Source organism: Hippopotamus amphibius, chromosome 3 (assembly GCF_030028045.1).
Source record: "Hippopotamus amphibius kiboko isolate mHipAmp2 chromosome 3, mHipAmp2.hap2, whole genome shotgun sequence".
Classification (NCBI taxonomy): Eukaryota; Metazoa; Chordata; class Mammalia; order Artiodactyla; family Hippopotamidae; genus Hippopotamus; species Hippopotamus amphibius.
This window is the reverse complement of record NC_080188.1, coordinates 15387294-15407733: the sequence shown is the minus strand read 5'-3', so window position 1 is coordinate 15407733 and position 20440 is coordinate 15387294. Positions and strand designations below refer to the sequence as shown.

The 20440-nt window shown below is 35.2% G+C and overlaps 1 pseudogene; it reads left to right on the top strand.

Annotated features, from left to right (window-relative positions):
- Positions 1-8924: 8924 nt before the first annotated feature.
- LOC130849126 (cytochrome c oxidase subunit 2-like) lies at positions 8925-9672 on the top strand (annotated as a pseudogene).
- Positions 9673-20440: the final 10768 nt, after the last annotated feature.

Below are 20440 nucleotides of genomic sequence, written 5' to 3'. Positions count from 1 at the left end.
TTTATTTTTCTCCTTTATCTTTCTTTGTTGGCATTGCCTACCATTATTTTATGGTATTTGCTTAATGTCCAACTTTCCCATTTTTCCTTTAGAATTTAAGCTCCATATAAGCAATAACTATTTTCTTACTTCTGTTGTTATTGGTATTTACTGCTGTATCCCCAGAGCTAATAATACTACCTGGAAACAAGCATTTTTGAATGAATGCCGGTATAAAGAATGCATGGCTTGCATATAATCAGCAATAGCTTATCTAGCTGAAAAACACATAGACTTCACCTAATCAGAAAGTAGGTAAAATCTGAAAGTAAAGACACAGTAGTCACAAAGAAGCCTAAAAAAAGGCATAGATATGTTATCTAATGCAAATTATTTTTGAGTACTGAGGAAGATCTTTGTCTTTCTCACAGGACTTGTTAATTACATATAACTATAATTTATTTAGTGATCAGATTTCCATCCCTACATCAACTTAGAAGTGCAGAATATTTTAGAAACAGGAAAGTGGTACACTTCACAGTGAGTGCAATCTTTTGAAACTCAGATATTAAATCACATTACTCCCTATTCTGGGTTGAATAGTGTTTCCCCAAACTTCTTGTCCACCTAGAACTTGTGAATGTGATCTTATTTGGAAACAGGGTGTTTATAGAGGTGTAACCAAGTTAAGAGGAGGTCATACTGGATCAGGTGGCCATAAAGCCACTGATCTGTATTCTTATCACGAGAGGACTATTTAGAGACACAGACAGACACAGAGAAAAGACAGCCTTTGTGAAGACAAAGGTATAAATTGGAGTAATACAGTTACAAGACAAGCAATGCCAAGGATTGCAAGCGGCCACCAAAAGCTAGGGGGATGCAAGGAAAGATATGTTCCTAGAGCCTTCAGAGGGAGTATGGGTCTGCTGACAACTTGATGTCAGACTTCTAGCATCCAGAGTTGTGAGAGAATATATTTCTGTCATTTTAAGCCACCTAGTTCATGGTAATTTGTTACAGCAGCCTTAAGACACTAATGTATTCACTTGTTTAAAATGCTTCAGAGGCTTACAACTTTACAAGCAACAGCACTGAGCTGTGTAACATACATATATACACAAATGTGGGCTGAACATGGGATAATCTCACAAAAGTTAAAAGTTGGCTGGATATATTAAGACTTCTCAAGTCAGTAGGAGAGATCCAGGGATCATATAAAGAAGAGATTCAAATTCCCCTCAATGTCTATGTTCGTAAAATATGTTAGAATATTCTTGGTTCCGGATACAGAATATCAAACTAACGTGAGCTTAAATAATGAAAGCCATATTCATTTCTATAAGACTTTTTTCCATGGGATAGTATTGCCATGGTTGGTTTTTTAGTGGCTCAGTGGTATCAAACCTTGGCTCAGTGATATCAAACCTTTCAGATTCTGTAAAATTTCACTGGCTTTTACCTTTATTTTTGCAAGATGGACATAGTAGCTCTAAGTATCATGTCTTCATTCAAGATGTCAAGAGAGTAGATTCTAAGCTTGTGTTTGCACATACACGTGTATGTGTGTGCTTGTACATTTGAAGAGAAATACCCCATAATCCACCCACAACAAATTCTCACTCAATTCTTTTTGGCCAGCATTTTATTACATGCCTATGCCTTAACTAATTATTGGCAATGAGAATGAGGTTACCAGGTATGGCCTAAACCCATCAAGATTCCCTCCATGAGGCTAGGCAGGAGGGCACTGCTCCCTTCTCTCCTGAAGGACAGTTTCATCTGTATGGTGGTTAACAGATTGGGTTTCTGTTGGCAAGAAAGACTTGTTCCTGGCTGTTAAATAGCAAACGATTGTGTCTAACGCAGAGTTTAAATGTGGAAGCCACAAGACTGTGGCACGATATCAGTGTCTTAATAATGTGATTATCAACTTCTCAGTTTATTCATATTTCTTATTATAATAATCAAACTTCTCCTCGAAAAGTTAATCAACATTTCTGACTTCTTCAGAATCTTTTTCATACAATAATGAAAACAACAGGATATAACACATTTATCTTTGCATAAATACGGCTGTTGGGTGGCTAGGGAGTTTTCCCCCTTAATTCCAGAAAAATGGCCAACAAATAATAGCTATTCATTCTAACATTAATCTATCTTTTCCTTTTCTCAGAGGGGTTTGATTAAAATATTTACACATTTTACCAAATGTACAGGATTATGTTTTAGCTCCAACACCAATGTTCTATAATTATTTTGATCTTATAACTACTAATAGGATTAGAGAGGTACTTAAATAAAATTAAAGTGATTGGAAAACAGATTATAAATTCACTAAGTTAATAAACATTTATTAAAATAAAAACATGTGTCTAAAACTGTGTTGAAGCAACATTCATACGTGGATATAACACTTTAATATCTGAACCACTGCCCCGGTAGGAGGGCAAGATCTATGCTTCCCAAAGTAACTGAATCGGGGGGTATTGTAAAGGTGTTTCCTAAAGACTTGGGATTCCTTGGAGTTCCATAAAGCTGTCCTTGGAAGGTAAAAGAGGAAACATAAAATGGGGCTCTCGGGCCCATTCAAACTCCTCTTCTTCAAGGAAGATCAGATTTATATATCAGAGTGTCCAGGAAGAGTTAAGGGAGAAGGAATAAAGAAAAGAAGGTTGGGTGGAAGGAAGGAAGAGGAGGAATTTTTTTAACTGGAGACTATTGTCTCTTGATCCATTCTTTTATGACAAATAGATAATTATCAGTGAGCTAGGAGATTTTATATATATATATATATATGTAAATATATAATTTTTCATTTAGGGAGTTTTTAGTCATATTTCCCCCAAACATAGATGTGCATGCAGAAGGTTTATTGGGTAGTGCTCTTCAGAATAACACAAAAGAAGTGAGGGAATCAGTGTCACCAGAGGGAAAGGATGAAGTGCAAATGCATTTGTAACAAAGACCTCAGCAGATCCCGGAGGAAACTCTGGCATTGGAATGGCCCTTCAGAAGTGTTTTCTCGAGGCAGAGGGATGGGCCTCTGTTCTCCTACTTGTCCTTAAATATAGACTGCTCCTGGGAGCTGGTCTAACCTTAGATGATGTGGCTTTTCAAGCTGATAGAAAGCTTTGGCTAGCAACACTCCAGGCAACAGGGGAAGGAACACCTTGCTCCTAAATTCGGAATCTGGGGAGGAGGGAGAGTGCATCACAGCATTCACTACATGGTTTAGACTCTCTTGATTACATGTTCAGAAAACAAAATAGGCTGCTTCCCTGCTTTACCTCTCACATGCATAGTTCCACACAGCTGCAGTCTTTTCTCTGTACTTCTACCTAGGAGAGGCAGCTAGGAAACCCAAGGCTTACTGTCTGGAATGTACTACAGTGGTTATTGAAGAGATATAGAGGGGGGAAAAGAGCAGTTTTCAGTTTTTGACTTTCAAATTGACATTGAGGAATATGGTTCTATGACAAAGGTTTTTGCTTTCCAAAATCCAGGATTTTGTTTTTACAAAAGAAGGCTCCTGAAAGACTCCTATATATCACAAAGAAAAGGCAGATTTTTCCCATTTGCCCAGACCAGAGAAAGATACCACTGGCTAGGGATAAGAATGTCTAAAGGGAACTCGACAGATCAAAAACTGAGGTGCTGCTGTGGATATATATTCCACTTCTGTCACTAGCTGAGCACTGTGCGGTAGGGATGGAGAATGATCCTTCTCTTGGTTTGGGGTTCTAGAACAGAGAGAAGCTATGCACTACTTCCACTGTAAGTCCATGGTAGGCACATGCTCCTAAAAATTCTTTGTTTCCATGGCAAAAGGAGACTAGACTTTCAGATTTGGTATGCCTAGGTTGATGGGTTACTGGCAGTCTTACAGAATTCCTTAGAACAGCCCAAAGTTTGCTGGGACACTAACCTTTACTTATGTGGTCAAATCTGACATAAATGTAATACTAAGACCAGGCTAATGTAGAAAGAGCTTGAAGTTTTGACAATGTGATACCATCAGTAAATAAGTCATAGATTGGTTGGAAACCATTTGGAAAAGGTCATGCCTCAAAAATGTCAATGTGGAGGAATGGTCATGTTCAATGGGGTTGAAAGTATATCTCAGTGGAGATGCATGTTGAACACGTACAGATGTCTTCCCCCAAAGCCATGCTAATGCATTAGATATAATTTAGATGTAGGGTTTGGAGATTACAGTACTGACTGATGGCAGAAAATATGGTAAAAATATAACTTAATCACTGAATTGCAGAAATTTCTTCAGGTTTCATATTGTTCCCACTACTATACAAAATAAAATCAAGATAGAGATAAGGTGGAAATATTGAAAATTAAAGGCATTTATACCTATTGCAAGTCTGAGTAAAGAGCCTGAAAATATCACAGCCCACATAGGGGAAAATAAAGCAAAACCAAAAATTATAGTGCAAGAAGGCAGAGAAAAAATAGGAACAATTATAACACTGAGAGATACAATCATTTCAGCCTAAAACTGGAGGTAATGAGGGTTGAATGAGGACTCAGTGCGGTGACAAAGCATCCTTACCTCTGTGAGAAGGTATTTTCAAAGTCCCAGGGTCTGAGGAATACGCCTACTCACGAAAGTGTTTGCCTTTGTCAGGAGAGTTTTTCAAAAACTTAGAACTTGACCAAAGATATTACTGGGTGTCTTTTCAGAGAGTGTTGGGGATTGGTTAGTGCATCTCTAAGAATTATCTGATTGTACAGGGTTTTGTACTTTTAATTGTCTTTCTATTGATTATTCTATTTCACAACTCTTAGGTGTAGAAGTTAAGTGGTGAAAATTTTATAATAATGTAAATATAAATGCATACAAATTTTGTTCACAGAAATAAAATTTATTGTTGCCCTGTAGAAAATATGAGCCCAAATGTTAAATTTTATTGCCCCATGTATATGATATTAACTAAGCTTTGTATTTATTAGCAAATTTATTTCAGCACTCCTTACATATGTGTGTGAGTGTGTTCATATTTTGCATTAGTTTTAACATCTTAATGTTTTCCTCATTAATGAGTTAACTTACATGATTGAAATATGTTCACTTTATACTTGTATAAATGTCATGATTTTGCATTTTGTAAGTTATGCTTACCACTCCATATTCACTTCAGCTGGAAAGTCACTCAGATTCTTGAATTAAAATTTCTAATGCTATATTTGTCACTAGAGGCCTAGTGTGGATTTATATCTCACTCATGGGCTAGGCAAAAACACTTTGTTTTAGAATTCCACAAATTTCTTAACTGTATTTTCTTCAAGAACAAGCAGTAGCTACAAACCTGCCTGCCTTGAGCTCACTGAGCAGTTTGTTTAATATTTTCAAGGATCTAATTTCATAGACAAGCTACATGTGTTAAACAATTTCCTTCAATTCCCCCCTTGGCACTTAATGCAGAGGAGAATTTGGAACAGCTGATGTAACTTTACCAACATAGGCTTAAAAGGCCTATTGAATCACACTAACATTGGGTTGTTAGATAAAATACAGGAGGCCCAGTTAAATTTGAAATTCAAATACTTTTTTATAAATCCCATGCAATATTTGGGACACATACTTACCGACCTATACTAAAATATTATTTATTTTTAACTAATATTCAAATCTATATGGCATATGGTATGTTTATTTGATAAACCTGATAATCCTACACAGGTAGGGAGTAGCACATGCTGAATGCAGCTGTCTTGATGTTTTAAATGAAAGAGTAAAATCTAGACAGAGAGGAGATCTTTACTTTGTAATTGAATTACTGCCTAAGCCACATCTATTATTTAAGAAACACTGTACCTGAGTACTGAACTGTGAACTAGGACCTTTTAGAAACCTTAATAATAATATCATAGCCTGCACTTGAAAGCTAAGGTGCCTCTGGCTATGCTGCCTGTACTGAACATATGCCCCAGCAGTGCCTATTTAATTGTCTCAGTTGGGCTATAACAAAATACTCTAAACTGGCTACAAACAACAAGGATGTATTTCTTACAATTCGGGAGGCTCGAAGTCTGAGATTAGCATGTCAGCACTGTCAGGTTCTAGTGAGAGTCCTCTTCCAGGTTGCAGATTGCCAACGTCTCCACAAGTCCCTCATGGTGGAAAGAAAGCAAGAGAGCTCACTGGGGCCCTTTTTATAAGGGCACTAATCCCAATCAAGAGGGCTCCACCTTTGTGAATTAATTACCTCCCAATGGCCCCACCTCCAAATACCATTACACTAGGGATTAGGATTTCAGCATATGACTTTGAGGAGGACACAAACATCCAGTCTATTGTACTTAGAACCCAACAGGTTGTAAATGACATGTTCTTCTGGTCTTCATTTATGCTTCTTGACCCTGCTCCACACACACACACACACACACACACACACACACACCCCTACCTTTGATTTTGCTGAGGCTGCCAACATTTGCAAATTGCCAGAGGTTCTCATCTTTGCTTAAAGGTTCCCAACCTTGTCTGCAGCTTGGAATCACCTCGTGTTTTAGAACACCGCTGATACCTGGGTCCTACCCTCAAAAAGTCTGTATGGGATGCCCCAAGTGACCCTAATTGAAGAGATACTAATGCTGCTAGTCTAGGGAACCACTGCTCTATAAAAACAACCATTCAGCTGTGGATAAAGCCAACGTCAATATACTAGGTACCCTAAGGTTTAAGATCTTTTTCCATGCTTCAGTTCAATTGTAAAAATCCAGTCAACCTGATCTTTACACTCTACGAAGGTAAAAATGCCTCACAGTCCTACAGAAGTCCAAGTTTCAGGGTCAAACAGCCAACCTCACTGAAACCCTATCTATGCACTTATTTTTCCTCTAAAAATTTATCAGTGTGACCAACTCATTCTTATTTCTCTTGCTTTAGTGTTAGGACCTTTTAAGAGCCCTAATAAGTAGTATCCCTCTTCCTCATTCAGGTCCTGAATAATTTGAGGAATAACAGAATATCATCTTATTTTTGACAAATACCAAGTTAAATAACATGACTTTACCTCTGTACTTGGCCCATGCCTGCCGGGTAAGTTGGCTTACAGTTGTTATTAAGTCAGTACATTAGCTACTTACATTAAAGACTAGAAGCCCCGGCAGAATTGAAGCTGCTTCTCTGACTTTGCAAATCAATATGAATCATTCACCACAGGACTTGGCAAAAAGAGAACTCAACCCCTGTCTTTAGATTTACAGTCTAATGCTTACTCAGCCATTTTACCTATGTTCATAAACCTCTGACTATTCTCAACCAACCAAAAAGATATTGGCACACTGTATCTACTATTTGGTGCCTGAGCTGGTATAGTAGGCACTGCCCTAAGTCTACTAATTCACGCTGAATTAGGCCAACCTGATACATTACTTGGAGATGACCAAATTTACAATGTAGTTGTTTCAGCCCATGCATTTGTAATAATCTTCTTTATAGTAATACCAATCATAATCGGTGGCTTTGGAAACTGACTTGTCCCACTGATAATCGGAGTGCCTGATATGGCTTTCCCCGAATAAATAATATGAACTTCTGATTACTCCCCCCTTCTTTTCTACTGCTCCTAGCATCCTCCATGGTAGAAGCCAGAGAGAGGACAGGTTGAACTGTTTATCCTCCCTTAGCCGGGAGCTTAGCCCATGCTGGAGCCTCTGTAGATCTTACAATTTTCTCTCTTCACTTAGCCAGTGTTTCCTCAATTCTAGGTGCAATCAACTTTATTACCACCATCATCAATATAAAACCACTCGCCGTATCCCAATACCAAACACCATTATTTGTATGGTCAGTTCTAATTACAGCAGTACTACTTTTACTCTCATTGCCCGTTCTGGCAGCCGGCATTACTATATTATTAACAGACCGAAATCTAAATACAACCTTTTTTGACCCTGCAGGAGGGGGTGATCCCGTTCTTTATCAACACCTATTCTGTTTTTTTCGGACACCCCGAAGTATACATCTTAATCCTTCCTGGCTTCGGAATAATTTCACATATTGTGACCTACTATTCCGGAAAAAAGGAGTCCTTTGGATACATGGGCATGGTATGAGCTATAATGTCAGTTGGGTTTTTAGGTTTTATCGTGTGAGCCCACCATATATTTATAGTAGGTATAGACGTCGACACTCGAGCATATTTCACACCCGCCACTGTAATTATCGCTATTCCAACAGGAGTAAAAGTCCTTAGGTGACTGGCAACACTACACGGAGGTAACATTAAATGATCACCGGCCATAATATGAGCCCTAGGCTTTATTTTCCTTTTTACGGTAGGAGGTCTGATGGGCGTCGTTTTAGCCAATTCATCCTTAGATATTGTCCTTCACGATACTACGCAGTAGCCCATTTCTACTACGTACTTTCAATGGGAGCTGTTGTTGCCATTATAGGGGGTTTTGTACATTGATTTCCACTGTTCTCAGGATACACACTCGATGATACATGGGCAAAAATTCACTTCGTAATTATGTTTGTAGGGGTTCATGTGACCTTCTTCCCACAACATTTCCTAGGCTTATCTGGAATGTCTCCACAATATTCTGACTACCCAGATGCCTACACAGCATGAAATATTATCTCTTCAATAGGTTCATTCATCTCATTAACACCAGTTGTACTAATGGTCTTCATTGTTGGAGAGGCATTTGCCTCTAAATGAGAGATCTTAACAGTAGAATTAACCACTACTAATTTAGGGTGGTTAAACGGCTGTCTCCGACCATATCATACATTTGAAGAGCCCTACTTACATGAGCCTAAAATAATCAAAACAAGAGAGGAAGGAGTCGAACCCTCTCCTATTAGTTTCAAGCCAACATCATAACCATTATGTCTCTCTCCATAAACGAGGTATTAGTAAAAATTACATAATTTTGTCAAAGTTAAATTATGGGTGAAAACCCTGTATATCTCCATGGCATACTCTCTTCAACTAGGATTTCAAGATGCAACACCACCCATTACAGAAGAACTATTGCACTTCCATGACCACATGCTAATAATCATATTTCTCATCAACTCCTTAAGTTCTTTATATTATTACATTAATGCTAACCACACCAACACCATGGATGCACAAGAAGTAGAAACCGTCTGAATGATCTTACCAGCCATTATCCTGATCCTAATCGCACTACCATCACACACCAACACACACCAACACCATGGATACACAAGAAGTAGAAACCGTCTTAACAATCTTACCAGCCATTATCCTGATCCTAATCGCACTACCGTCGCTGCGAATTCTCTATATAAAAGACGAAATCAACACCCCCTCTCTAACCGTAAAAACCATAGGCCACCAATGATACTGAAGCTATGAGTATACAGACTATGAGGACCTTAGCTTCGACTCCTACATAATTCCAACATCAGACCTAAAACCAGGAGAGCTACGATTACTGGAAGTGGACACCCGAGTCATACTGCCTATAGATATAACAATTCGAATACTAATTCCCTCAGAAGAGGTACTACACTCCTGAGCTGTATCCTCCCTAGGCCTAAAAACAGACGCAATACCGGGGCGATTAAACCAAACAACCTTAACATCAACTCAACCTGGATTATTCTACGGACAATGCTCCGAAATCTGCGGCTCAAACCACAGTTTCATGCCCATTGTCCTACTAGTTCCACTCCAATATTTTGAAAAATGATCTGCATGCATACTATAAATTCATTAAGAAGCTAAGAGCGTTAACCATTTAAGTTAAAGACTGAGAGCCAAAGCTCTCCTTAATGGTCTGCCACAATTAGACACATCAGCATGACTCGTTACCATTTTATCTATATTTCTGACTCTATCATTTTCCAACTAAACATCTCAAAACATAATCACTGCCCAAACCCAGAAACAATGTCTACCAAAACACAAGAACAACCCAGTCCTTGAGAAACAAAATGAACGAAAAATCTATTTGCCTCTTTCATCACCCCAACAGTAGGAGGACTCTCAGTAGTCATCCTAACCATTATGTTCCCAAGCATTTTACTCCCAACATCAAGCCGACTAATTACTAACTGCCTAGTATACATTCAAAAAACCCAAAAAACAAAAAGCTGCTAGGTCAGCCTTATTTTTTTAAAAATTTTTTTCCAAGTCGAAAGTCCTCATTTATTTTTTTCCAAGAACTTTTATTGAGAAAAAATTGACATACAATAAACTGCATATATTTAAAGTGTACAATTTGATATTTTTTTTCTTATTAGTGATATATATATATGGCAATCCCAATCTCCCACTGCTTTCCCCACTCGGTGTCCATGTGTTTGTTCTCTACATCTATGTCTCTTTTTCTGCCTTGCAAACTGGTTGATCTGTACCATCTTTCTATATTCTGCATATATGCAATGTGTGTTAATATATGATATCGGTTTTTCTCTTTCTGACTTATTTCACTCTATATGACAGTCTCTAGGTCCATTCATGTCTCTACAAATGTCCCAATTTCATTCCTTTTTACGGCTAAGTAATACTCCATTGTGTGTATGTACCACATATTCTTTATCCATTCATCTGCTGATGGACATTTAGGTTGCTTCCATGTCCTGGCTATTGTAAATATTGCTGCAATGAATATTGGGGTGCATGTGTCTTTTTGAATTATGGTTTTCTCTGGGTATATGCCCAGTAGTGGGAAAAAGTCAGCTTTAATTAGGGGATTGGTTGATGTACATCAGAGAAAAGTATATCATGACACCAGAGTAGCAGTCTGAGTGAAAGAAGTGACCTGGGTGATCTACTGCATTACTAATCAATCTTTGACAGCTTAATGGATCCATCACCACGTGAATCCTATAAATGTCAAATTAACTAGAGTATTCATTTAACCTGAAATGGTCTGCCTACTTCCTTATTTACCCTATTTGATTTTAAGTTTCTTTAAGAAATGGATTTATTTCTTTTAACTTTACCTCCAGCACCCAGCCTAGGTTATTGACACAACAAATATCAGTTGAATTAATTGTAATGCCATATGAAAACTGGCACCACCAAGTTAGAGACAGGATACCTCTATGACCTGATATGTTATAGAAAAGCTCTAAAACACAGAAATGTTGGAAGAACCTTCCCAAGAACAAGTACCATTTCATGTAAATTGGAGGAGGAGTGAAAGACTATGTTAGCACGTTTATTAGATACTAAATAGTTAACAGACCTGGAGACCAGTGCATATATGAAGGCATGTTGTGAGAAATGACTGGAGCAAATTTATGAAGTGTCTTGTAATATTTAAGGGACTTGAAGACTGATGTGTTCCTTAAGCAACCGTTGTACAAAGAGCTATGCAATTCTCCAAAGGAGGAGAAAAAGAAAAAAGATGTTTATTTTTATTGTACCCGTGGACTTTTAAAAATATGTAACACACACACATACAAAAATAAAAAATAAAAATAAAAATATGTAACACAATCAACTACACATTGTCTAAACTGGATCCTGCTCTGACAGTAAAGCAACAGATCCACAAAACTGTCCTTGATACTTGATCTCTTTACCAAGAAGCAACCTAGGTTTGGAAGGAAAACAAAAAAAAATTCCTTCCTGTTAGAAACTTGAGATCTTTCTTTTGCTGTCTTAAGGTAAAATAATAATAATGATGCTAAAAATAATAAAAGAGCCTGTAGAGTTTGAGTGAAATCTAGTTTTGCCTTCATCTGAATTACTTTCCCTCTTTGTGTCTCAATCCCTTCATCTATAAAATGAGTATATCACAGTGTTTATTTTGCAGACTTGCAAAGAATTCTGGAGTTAATCTGTGTGAAATACTTGGAGACTGGCAAAGAGTAAATGCTACATAAATAGTATCAGTTATGAATGACAGCAGAATTTTCTATAGAATTTCCATTTAAATTTGATTTTCTTATATTTACTTACATTTCCAATTGTATAAGTCAATATTTATGTCCTTAACTTTGAATCTTCCGATTTCCAGATTTTTTTAGAGATTTAAATTATGATTTTTATACTCTATCTGAAAAAATATGTGATAATGGAAGCCCAGTTAGCTAAAGTCTGGAAAGGAAAAATTGTTCATCTAGGAAAAAACAGTACTTCTCTACATTTAGAAGCAATTTACATTCAGGAAAGAGTCCTTAGCATTCTATGTCAGATGCTATGTGTTCTGAGTGTGATAAGGACTGGATTTGTTTAACACTCTCTCTTGGCCTGCCATGGAGAAACCTCATGATATCAAATGCATATTATTAGCTGAGAACTGCAACAAAAACATTCTCTCAAAAAATAATAGTACATTCTATAAGCTTGACTTACAGATAGCTTGTCCCTGGTACTAGAAATTTCACAAAGAATATTAATGTCATATAACATAAATAATTTTTGTAAAAGAGTGGTATGATGCTTAAGTATTGTTTTTTCTTTGAATTGCCATCTAATTCAGTATAAAAGTAACATAAATACAAAATTAACATATAATTAATTATATAAAATATAGATATAGACATAGATACATGTAACTATTCTTGGAATAACAGATTTTAACTTTTTTATGTTACTTCCAGAATCTTTCTTAAAGAGAACATACATCTTATGGCTAAACAAATCACTGAGATTATTAATTGATTAGAAGTAAAGTATTAGTAAGATTAATTTTCTGTTTCACTTGTATTTTTCATCATCAGTAGTATTAATGATTATCTGTTTGGTCAAAGAAATGCTGTTTTTTTATATAGATGCACTTTGGTTTGGAGATCAAAAAATGTGTCTAAATATCATGAATCATTGAAATTATAAATTGTACTATAATTTCCATTGTTTGAATCTCTGAATTTGAAAGGGACCTAGAGAATTATATGAGATTATTTAAACTATGTGTGGGAGTATTCTGTGTAAACACATTAAAAATTATCATTACTCTTTAGTTTGTCATAACATTTTTGGGCTAGTACTGAATGTTAGATTAAAATACTCTTCAGAACTGTTCTCATCAACATACAGTATTTTGTATTTTGAGAATAGACCTATATTGACTGACTTAGACGTGGGCTAACAGAAAATTCTTATAAGTATTTTCATTTTCATTAAATGTCACTTTGGGCCAATGCAGATTTTGCAAAATTATATGAGGGTAAATAACACTTCTAGAAGGTAAAAGCAGAAGGTATATGGATTTAAAGGAAAAGCAGAAATAGGAACAAATGGATTACTTTAAAATAATTAGTTGCAATTCAAAACATGGTAACTAATTCTCCTTTCAGTCTTTTGAAAGTCCAGGTACATTGTGCCTTTCTTATTCTTATTTTTCTAGGCGTATTCCTTAGTGGGAAGTTTGTAAATATTCTTGTCATTAACCTCATTAGTACCCTTTACACACGATTTGCTGACCAATATGATCTTGTGGTAGAAAAGTTGTCATGAACAAGCGACTTTCCCTCTGCACTCAGAAGTATTTCCAAGAGAAACTCTGGTGAACACATCTAAGATTCAGGCATTTGCTTGCCAAATGCCAACTGTTTTGACAAATAAAATTCTCTAAAAACCTAGAGAAGGATGTAATGAGGGAATCCGACTCATTTGTCATAACCTTTTAAGGTATTTTTGTTCATATCACGAAAGAAAGTGATAACACTTAAAAAGACAATTATTGGTTTTTACCATATTATGAATTTACAAAAGAGTATCAGCTTGTCATTAGTATCCCTTTAAGAAAGGAATATGAATATATTATAGAGGAAAACTTCAACGTCTAGTGCTGGAAAGGTTAAGAGCATTCTTTGCTATTAACTTGATTCTTATAATGATTAAAATGGTTATTTTTAAAGTAATCACTTGTGAGAAATATTAAGACACTTCAAAGAAACACAGGTAATGGCTCTGCTTTAAATACATTCATCTTATAATGCTATAGAGAGAGTTTATACAAATCAACACCTCAAAAGAAATTAACAGTTTAATGTGATCAAAACAATGTTTTTAAAAACAATGATTTTAATATGACTATTTTACTTCTTTACACCATCCCCAATTGTTGCTGAAGTTAATATTACCTCAAACCTGCAGTATAGAATCACACAGATATGCCAATGAAAGGGGTACAAACAGAATAGCAAAGATACTTCTACTGTGGTAAGCAAGGTCTAAGACAGAGCCCCAGACTCCAGTCCCCAAGTGTAGTAAATAAGACACGCTATCACTCACTTGACTAGATTCTAATCAGGCAACTTTGAATTAATCAAAAGGAAGATCACCTGAGGATACCTGACCCAATCAGATGTGCCTTTTTAAAAAGAAGGTTAGAAAAGTCAGAGATTGGAAACACGAGAGGGCCCGTGGAGTGGGCCACCTGGCTAGTTGCTGCTGGGAACAACATACACGTTAAGATAAGTCTCTGGATGACAGTGGAAAAGAAAACGGGGCCTCAGTTTTACAGCAGCAAGGAGTGAATTCTGTCAACAAACACATGAGCTTGAAAAAGGACCCTGGGCTCCAGAAAGGGCAGGACAGTTGACACTTTGATTTCAAGTTTGTAAGACTGGATGCAAAGAACTCTGTTCAGTTGTGCCTGGACTTCTACCATAGGAAAAACACAAGATAATAAAGGTGTTGTTTCACTCACTAAACTAAGTTAGTGCGAATTTCTTAGGAAGCAATAGAAGACTAATCGTGTGCAGGGGCAAGGGCTGAGGGTTCGGTGAGAGGAGAGGTATGGAGAGTCATTCCGGTTAAAATTCCGAACCCATTTTGGAAATTGTTTTCAGGAGCTGAACACACCCAAAGTGTATCTCACTGAACAGTTCTACATGTTAATCCTCTACTATTTATTAATTTACTACAGAGAACTATGGGAATTCTTCAGGAATTGTTTGAAAATATCTGAAATTGATTCACTGACTGTTCACCTGTTTGTTAGATGTTTTTAGAGTTATAGGAATTGTGTAATCACTGTGAGGGATCAATACAAATTCAAATAAACAAAAATAACAACTATAAAAGTGAGAATTATTTGAAGATACTCGTTAAAATCATTTATAGAGTTATAGTAATGCGTTTGAAATGGTCTTCTAATTAAAGATAAATTAAAAATGAGGACATCTATAAAGTATGAGATATGTGAATACATGGCAGTGCTAGTTAAAGAAGAATTTCAGCCTCTTTATAGACAGTCATAGTCATAGATTTAAATATATATATATAATATATATATATATACACAAATGTATCTGTCTCTCTCTCATTTGAGAGAGAGCACTTAGCAACTTTGACAGACAGTAGTGGTTCAATAACTATTGCTCTACTTTTTTCTTGTACCGTATAGATTTGGAAGATAACGTATGGTGCTGTAATATACCTATATACCTACAGATCTTTCTAACCAGCAACAGTAGCTTCAAATTTTTTCAATGGAGATACCAAGCTCTGTAGTTTAGGCCTTTCCTTTCTCCCATATTCTTCAATTTTTGATCATTATGAGATTCCAAAGCACTTTTTTTGTGTGTGGTCAGCTTTCTTCATTTTATTTTTAGTTTGTTTTGTTTCTCACAATTGCACTCTCTTTGTTGCGGTCCAGAAAGAACCAGGCCTGGATTAATTTACAGAAAAATCAAGAAGGGCACATGATTATGAGAAATATTTATAGTAAGGTTTTCTACTTGGAGGTTCACAGCACACTTTAGTTTAGCCTATGAGCAGTTCTGAGAGTGTGTGTGTGTGTGTGTGTGTGTACACGCACGTGCGTGTAAATGTGTTTCAGGGGACAGGGGTGGGGTAGGGGTGGGGTAGGGGTGGGGTAGGGGTGGGGTAGGGGTGGGGTGGGGGTGGGGGTGGGGGGTGGGCAGCATTTCCCCAAATATTGAGGCAACAAAATTTTTATTTTCCACATAACAACAACTGACATTCTGGATATAATGTCCCTTAGGATAAGCATTGAAAAAGGCTCAGTCAGACTTTGGAGTCAAAATTCTTCTCATTTTTGTGCTGCTTTACAAAGCACTTAAAATCAATGGTCTTTGCATATTTTAAACATCTCTGACAATCCTTTGTTTCAGAGGTCCTTCCTTTTGAGTAACTTTCCTGAGCCTCTGGCAAAGTGGAAGGAATTATATAGGAATACCAACTTGATAGAAAAAGATTGCTCTGGATTACACAGCTATCTTAAAATTATAACTTATTTTTCTGCCTTATTTTAGGACTTTACCTCCACTTCTAAATGGCCTGCTAACCACTCCCCATAACTCTCCGCAGCTCAAAACTTTTGTACAATTTCACATACAACTTTCATGACTTCTGTACAACTATAATTCAAACAATGTTTTTTAGTGGAAATTTGGTTATGTTATGTTCTTTCCTCTTGGATTGGAAGCCTCCACATTTCTTTGTTTTTCTGTTAGATTTTAAAAATTATATAAGAATGCTCTGTATATTTAGTGGTCTTAACTGAAATTCTGTGGACAATATCTCTCATTTTTTAACCACTTCTGAAAAACATACACCTGTATGTTACAGCTTTGGGGTTTTGTTTTTTACAATAGCTCTTCATTTAATTTCATCTTCCTGTATTTGGAAATCACTTTCTCTTATTCAGTTTTGAGTTAATGATGGTCTAATATCCAGGTCTGTCAAATGTTCTTATATCTTAATACATATTTTCATCTATGTTTTGCATATCTGTTTCTTTTATTTTGTTTTCCTGATTGAATTTTCAGAATAATGCTGCTGATTTATCTTACTAGTAACAATAAGATATAATGGCTTCCTTAAATTGAAACACTTATTCATATCCCAAGAGAACCACTTCTAGAGCCAAACTGTCCAGACCACTTACTTTTGGATAGAATCTGGTTACTTTGTAAACCTTTGTCTCTGCATCCTCATCTATATACTTGTGATAGTCATACTGCTTACTAGAATAGGTTGTTGCAAAGATGAAATGAGTTAATGCATTTAAAAGAACCTAGAATTGTCCCTAGGATATAGTAAACATAAATATAACTTTAGCGACTTTCCTGGTGGTCCAGTGGCTAAGACTCCATGCTCCCAATGCAGGGGGCGCGGTTTGATCATTGCTCAGGGAACTAGATCCTGCATGCAACAACTAAAAGGCTCCAGCAAACCACAACTAAAGATCCCGTGTGCCATACCTGAAGATCCCACACACTGCAACAAAGATCCCGCATGTTACAACTAAGACCCGGCACAACCAAATAAATAAAAAAAACAAATATTAAAATATATATTTATAATTTAAATTATAGTAAATTTAAATGTAGCTAATATAACTTTTACAATTATTATTAATTTATTTTTTCTATTTAATTCTCTTTTAAATTAAAATGCTTATTTATGTCATTTTATATAGTAATTAATTAAATAAACCTAAGACGATTTTATAGCCTTAAAATATTTTGATACTTGATTATTTTGCTATTTGTTCTTGAACTTGGTGATTAAACATTATCTTTTCACATATACTGCTACTAAATATTTACAGCTAGGTGATTTTTCATAATATCTGAGTTTTAGAAATATAACTGGCAGCATTTAGGGGAATTAACTGGAAGGGAAAGGTACAGAGTTAGAAGTATGAGAAAGGATGCAGAAAGAAACAATCTAATCAGGAAGTAAATTTTAGCAAGAGAGAGATGCTATAACCAGAAGTTACAGAGAACATTTTAGAAAGATATTATTTCAACTATTGATTACAGTCTTCTACAAAGATTAAAATTATTCATTTATTGTATCTGTACTGTTAGCTTGCTTTTATTGAATTCCTGGCTTTTTCTTATTAAAAACTGTTCAAGAAATTTAGCTTTAACTGTTCGTTGAAATTATCCTCGGTATATGAGAATTTCTAAGAAATGAAGATGGTTTTATTATAAATAAAGTCAGCTATATTGTTTTAATCAGGTAATTTATAAGAGAAAATATATGTTGTATTTGGTTTTCTATCTTAAATAATTTAATAATAAAAGACCTTTATATTCTAAGATATGATAGACACATCTTCAAATATATTTATATTTTTCATAATGATTGATACTTCACAATGCTTGATGAATAATTATTTTTAACACATTCTTTAATAAGTTGATACTGGCTATTAGAAGACTCTTATCCAGATGTATTCAAACTAAGATAATCCCGTAACAGTGTTACAATTTGAATATACTGGAAAATATTTTAATTGTTAGGACAATTAAAGCCAAGCACTATATAGATGTGCACTCTGGATCAACTAACTTGTATGGGAATTTTGTATACCTATTTAAGTACTAAAATCTTCAAAGTGAACTAGAATTTTAGATGTTCTTCTTGCTAGTTAACAAATTAATTATTAAATTAACATTTTAAGCAAAGATTTGGACACTCAACATAGATCATACTTGTCTTTTAAAATACATTACTGAATTTTTAAAAGATTCTATTAGAGAATTTCCATCTATTAGCAAAGAACAAAGAACATAGAGAATGAATTATTTTCCAGTGAAAGTTTCATTTTGCAGACTATGACATATCAAAAATGCATTCTAAATAACTACCAATATTGCTGCATAAAGGGATTATAAATCAATCTTTAACCAGTTGAAAAATTTCAGCTCAGAACAGAAAGCTTTCCTCTAGGAGGGTAATAACATTATAAATCTGAAATTGTACGCTACTGATTTTTAAGCATCTCTGTAAAGGAAAAAGGAAAAAAAAAAAACAAAAACCCCTAGAAGAATATTTAATACTTCATTATCTATTCCAACCACCTGAATTTTATTTTGTTCAAACTACTTCTAAAAACTAAAATATCTTTACGTGAGATCAAGCAAAATATAGATAACAGCAATCCCAAAGTGTAGTTTCCGGACAGCATGATAAAGGGGAGATTGGAAATTTAAAAACAGGAGAATATTTGACCAGCAACATACTGATCAGTGCATGCTGTCTTCCAATGGCACTGGAGATGTGTCTGCCAACTAGTTATTTTACTTTCAAAAATTAGATTCTATATATAAAACACATACTTCCCTCTAAGTTTCTTTCTCCATTTTCACGTTTTATGCTCAACAGATAACTTTCATTTATATCACCAAAAAAAGAAAAAAAAAAGACAAAACACATAAGAACCAGTAGGCATGCACTGAAATGCAAAATTTTCTGTGCAAGTATTTTGTAGATGTGATTAGCATTTACAGTTAGCTGACTTTAAGCAAAGTAGATTATTCTCAATAATCTGAGTGAGACTAATCCAATCGTTTGAAATGATGTAAGAGCAGAACCAAAGTTTTTCTAAAAAGAAAATTCTAGCTCTGGACTACAGCATAACCCCTTCCCAAGAGTTTCCCTTCTATCCTTCCTTATACATAGTTTGCTTTACAGATTTCAAACTTGCCTTGCCTGTCCTCACAATCATGTAAGCCAATTTGTGGTACTACATTGCCTATATATATATATATATATATATATATATATATATACACACACAATTAACATTTAATCATATATTTTACTATATAGCATATATTGTAAATTACATTATATAGGTATACAGTTATATAAATAATATATAATACAAATAATTTATAAATATAATTATATAATTATAAAATATTATTATTACATGTAAATATATACCTTCTCTTGTATATGTATATAAAATTTACTGGTTCTCTCATCGAGATCTGAGTGATACACCCCTGCTCCTTTTTCTGTCCTGTATCTTCATACATCTTCACCTTTTCCATTTTCCACAAAAGTCATCCTACATTGCTTAAAAAAAAGTTCTGCCCACTTCTCTTTAAAAATAATTATATATGTCTATATGTCTCTAAGACCCTCTGGCTTCCTCTCTGTTTTATTTTAATGACAAGACTTCCTGCAAGAGGTCCACAGATACAGCATCATCATCATCTGGGAGCTTCTCAGAAATGTACATTCTGGAGGCCCATCCAGACCCGTGGAATCAAAATCTTTATTTTAACTACGCCCTATGGTAATTAACACACACATTAATGTTTGGAACTATTAGACAGACTACTGATTGAACTTTCTCCCTCAGTACCCTAAATTCTGTAACCAACAATCTTCTGCATCAGGGTTTCCCAAGTTCTCAATTAATCTTCTAATTTTAAAACCCAATGCAAATTTTCAGTCCGTATCTCAAATTGTTTACATTATATTTTATTACTGAACTTACTTCCACAGCCTCTGTTCACATACTCAGAGTCATTAAAGAATTTCATCCTTTCTAAAACTTAAGTTATCACCTATAGAAGGCCTCTTCAAAATTTATTCCAGTATCTATTTGCAGGTCAAAACAGAAAAGTGAGGAAAAAGGAAAACAAAAAAACTGTTATGTCCCAGACACCATAGTGTGTAAAGTATTTAAAGATGAAAGAGAAAGTCAGTTATATAAAATTCCACTGAAAAGTTGAGTAAAATAAAGACCAAGAACTTACTCTTGGATGTCCTAATATGTTACT